At 38.7% G+C, this 4,842-nt stretch overlaps 1 long non-coding RNA gene across 1 annotated transcript; it reads right to left on the bottom strand.

Annotated features, from left to right (window-relative positions):
* Nucleotides 1-270: 270 nt before the first annotated feature.
* LOC308088804 lies at nucleotides 271-2,389 on the bottom strand. Its single transcript, XR_013933471.1, has 2 exons — nucleotides 2,301-2,389; nucleotides 271-1,504 (listed from the first exon to the last, which is right to left on the bottom strand). It is a non-coding gene; the product is annotated as an uncharacterized lncRNA (long non-coding RNA).
* Nucleotides 2,390-4,842: the final 2,453 nt, after the last annotated feature.

The raw sequence follows: 4,842 nt of genomic DNA, 5'->3' as shown, positions 1-4,842 counted from the left end.
TGGTGGCGCTATAACAGGCCCATGTGAAAAAATTGAGGCAGAGGTAGGGAGTGTGTGTGCACAGTTTCGCAGCGACCGGGCCAACGGTGCCGGAGATTTGTTGCTAACACACAGACAGGACACACGGACGGACGGACACACGGACACACGGACGGACACACGGACGGACACACGGACGGACGGACGGACGGACGGACAGGGGCAAAAACATACTCTCTCGCCATGCCTTTCGGCCTGGCGGAGACAATAAGTGATATCAACTGCAAAACATGACATTTTCAAACTTGGTTTATTAACTTAACATTGACTCAAGGATAGAACCTGATTTGCAAATTGGGCAAAACATGAAATTTAATTTAGTCCAAACACCTTTACTCAAATGTAGTAACATTTCAAGTGTGATTTGCATTGTCCCAAAGATTATCCGTTTTCAAAGTCTGTTAAAAAGTTCAAGTTCAACATCAACCTGACGGACCATCTTGAGAGAGGTTTTGGAAGATGGGGTGTGTCTTCAATAATACATTTACATCAATAAAAACACAAACAAAAACAACAACAACCATGATAATAATAATCATCATCATCACCTGGACCCCACTTTTTTTGTTGTTGTCACATTTCCACATACAGTACGTGTGATATCCTGTGCATTAACCCATCCTCAGTATTAGGAGCAGTGAGCAGCATCTCTGGCCTCGGGGAGCAGTTATGGGTTCAGTGTCTTAACTGGCTGCAAATGAATTGCGAACCAGGGACCTTTTGTTTCCCAGACAGCCTCTCTCTACCCATTCAGCTATGTAATTAAACATTAGCATAAGGTCTGATCTCTCTAACTAGATCAACATAGCCTACACATAAATGTGTCAAAGCAAGAAATACATAAACAGCGTGAAATTATATTCTTATAATATTTGGGATCAAATCATTATTGCCTCCAGTCCAGTCACAGTAAGCTTGGTGGATGGTTTTCCAAGTACGGTTTATGAGAGAGAGAGAGAGAGAGAGAGGTCCAGGATAATAGCTTATCCATTAAGTTCATCCTGTTCCCAGCAGATAACAGCATGCAGCAAACTACAGACGTCCAGCTGACTACACTGACTGCTTCCTTGTTTGTTGATAACAAGTTGCATCAGTTTTTCCATACTCCAAACCCAGTGGCTCTCGAGATTTTTTTTTAGCTTTCATTTCAAGGACCCGAGTTATGGGGACCCTCAAGGAACACTGAGGGTCCCCTGGACCCCACTTTGAGGCCCACTGCTCCAAATCCAAACTCCAAGAGTGAATCAAGGCCTCGCCTATAGTGTTTTACAGTGTCACGTGGCAAACTGGGTTTAATTGAATTTCCCGGATACAATGTATCCATCTTGTCGATGATGTCACTTGACTCTAGGACCAGTAGTGGAGACCCTCCTGGCTCGCTGAACCTTGTCCCCCAGGATGTAGTCGTTCAACAGGTCTCCGATTTTACGCAGATGTGAAGCACACTCCAGGATGGCTTTCCTGTCTGGGAAGAGACAGAACATGGACTGTGTGAGCAGAGGTGTAAACTACTGTAAGTAACTGAGTAAATGTACTCAAGTACTGTACTTGAGTGCAATTCTGAGGCATTTTTACTTTACTGGAGTATTTCCAATTGTCAGTACTTTTACTCCACTACATCTCAGAGGCAAATATTGTACTTTTTACTCCAGTATAATTAATTGAAAACTGTAGTTACTTTGAATATTTTGATTATTATTACAAAACGTATATTAACCTCTTCAGCCATATTTGAACTTAGGCTATATACAAATAGCCAACCTACAAGCTTGTATAATGAGTACTAAATATTCTATTTTACGTATAAAATAGAATAGCCATGCTTAGGCAAGTGCTAATGGGGATCCATAATAAAGTAAAGTAAAGTATATTTTGATGGCATTACTTTTGTACTTTTACACAAGTACATTTTCATTACCTTACTTTTAACAGAGTTTCTACTTGCAGTATTGATACTTTTACTTAAGTAAACATGTTTTACTTTTTCCACCACTGTGTGTGGGGCATGATAACACACACATAAAACACACACGCATGAATTAAAGCAAAAATAAAACTTTTATGTACTATAACCAACTTGTTACTTAATTAAACCTTATGTTTAGATTTTAGTTTTGCTCATTTGTCCTGTATGTGACACACCAAATAAAACCTTGACTCTTGAATCTCTTAAATCTTCAATCTCTTAAATCAAATTTCAGCAACAAATAGTCCACTCTTATAGGCCTTAATTTGAAAACAAATGTGGCTTTTTTACTCACCTTTAATCGTTGCTTCTTGGTGGCTCTTGGTCCGCTTCAGGGACTGTTTTCTGGGCTCCAGCTTCATGGTTGGTTGTGTTCTCGTCTGTGTTCCATTGCAACATAAACACTGACACAATGTGTTTTATAGGAGGGTTTGGAACAGCCCTGCACGTGACGTCACAGCGGGGATTCCCCACTGTTACATCACCCTGGAGTCAAGTGACAGCTGCACTGCATGCTTCTAGAAGCATGTTGAGCAGTGTTGCCATTTCTGCTTATTATAAGCGACTTTTTTTTCCCTGTAAAGTTGCTTGTATTTATTAGTAGTTGTAGGGTTCTTTTTTTCTTCTAAAGTAGGGGTCTTCAACGTTTCTCAGGCCAAGGACCCCTTAGCTGAGAGAGAGATGAAGCAAGGACCCCCTACTACATATTGGATTCATTAAATGTGTGTGTTCAGACATTTAACCACTTAAACCCTCAATACTTAGTAAACTTGACCTTTGGCTCGGTACTTGGTCTGCTCTTTTTTCCCTGTACACCAAACAAACCTCTTTGCCGAAAATTATCCTTTAGACCAGTGGTTTGCAAATATTTTCATGTCATGGACCCCCAAATAAATATGTATTTGTCCCTAACCCCCCATCTGAAAATGTTTTGTGTCAGGGAGCCCCGTACCCGATTTGTGTTGTTAGAACGTTTCAAAAATCTTCTGAAAATAGCAGATCTACAAGCTCAAAACGCGTCACATCGCAACGCGTTGTGAGCTTGTAATTCTGCTATTTTCAAATAGGCGGTGTACAGTAGCCTATATAGGTTTAAAGTGCTCATGGGGCCTACAGTCGCCTCTTGGGTTTGTTTTCCTAGGCCTGGTTGCTTATTTCTCTCACAACATCTGGCAACACTGATTCTTGAGGAAGTACTGGAAAGGATCATGTGGATGTTTAGGTATTTACCACTATAGGCTGTTAATGGAACTGCAGAGTCATTCACAGTGGTGGACAGTAACTAAAGTACATTTTGTTGTTTGTTGCTAAGAAACCTCTTATCTCCTCCTAACTTTTTGTGTTTTTTGGGGGAAATTAACGCCCTACTTGATCATACAGCGTCACACAAAAAGCATCAGAAGTAGCAGATCTGCAAGCTTAAAGCTCTTTTGTACTTGTCGATCTGCTACTTTTGATGCTTTTGAATTTGAATCCTGAAAAGTAACAGTTTGGGACAGGTTTCCACCCGACAGAGATTATTCACTCAAGTACTGTTCTTAAGTACAATACTGAGGCACTTTTACTTTACTTCAGTATTTTACTTTTAGTAAAAGTATAAGTAAAAGTATTTTACTTTTACTTTACTACATCTCAGAGGCACATTTTGTACTTTTGACTCCACTACAATTACTGGAAAACATTAGCTAATTCTCAGATTTAGATTGTTATAAATCATACATTAACCAATGTAAGCCTTATGTTATGCTTTGGCTGTTCTAAGTAGATCTACAAGCTCACAATGCATCAAAAACACATTTTGAAACCTTTTGAAAGTAGTTGAGCACTGCGACATTCTGCATATTGAGTAGACTACTTTAACTTTTGATATTGAGTGTATATGTTTAATTATATATATTTAAAAAAAACGTCTTAAAGTATATTTTAATGCTGATACTTTTACACTTTTACTCAAGTAACGTTTTCAATACAGGACTTTTACCTGTAACATAGGCTATTATTTCTACATTGTGGTATTGCTACTTTTACTTAAAGTAACAATTGAGTCCTTTTTTCCACCACTGCTTCTAGGCAGGTAGAGGAAGTAATGGAGCATGTTACTGTTTACGGCTACAGGCTGGTTTATTGGTGCTGCAGAGCAGACACGCCTCATGCAGCTCATGTCTTAACATGTCAAGCACAGGGAAGTTCCCACACTGTAAAAATTGGAGGATAAATTGGTATTGCATTAGACCGGTGGTTCTCAATTCTTTTGCTTTTGTTTCTTCAGTAGGCTACCTCCTCTTTCACTGATCTCTGAGCAGTGGTGGAAAAAGTACTCACATGATTCACTTAAGTAAAAATATCAATACTGCAATGTAAAAGTACTCTGTTGCAAGTAAAAGTCCAGAATAAAAAATTCACTTGAGTCAAAGTACAAAAGTATTGGTATCAAAAGGTACTTAAAGTTCCAAAAGTAAAAGTACTAAAATGTTTGAAAATAGCCGATCTACAAGCTCACAACGTGTCGCAATGCGATGCGTTGTGAGCTTGTAGATCGGCTATTTTCAAATAGCCTAGGAATAAAATAGGGCTAAAGTGGTTAATGTATGTTTTATAATGTAATCATTTATATCTGCAAAGTAACTAGTAACAAGTAATATGTTTTCAAATAATTGTATTGGAGTAAAAGTACAATATTTGCCTCTGAGATGTATTGGAGTAGAAGTAAAAGTATTGAAAATTGGGAATACTCCAGTAAAGTAAAAATACCTCAAAATTGTACTTGTGTAAATGTACGTTACTTTACACCACTGTCTCTGAGTCTGAATCCAAGCACCCCCTTAACCTGACTACAA

The sequence above is a fragment of the Gymnoscopelus braueri genome, assembly GCF_963280865.1.
Source record: "Gymnoscopelus braueri genome assembly, chromosome: 7".
In the NCBI taxonomy this organism is placed as follows: Eukaryota; Metazoa; Chordata; class Actinopteri; order Myctophiformes; family Myctophidae; genus Gymnoscopelus; species Gymnoscopelus braueri.
The sequence above is the reverse complement of the archived record's forward strand: the minus strand, read 5'-3'. Positions and strand labels throughout refer to the sequence as shown.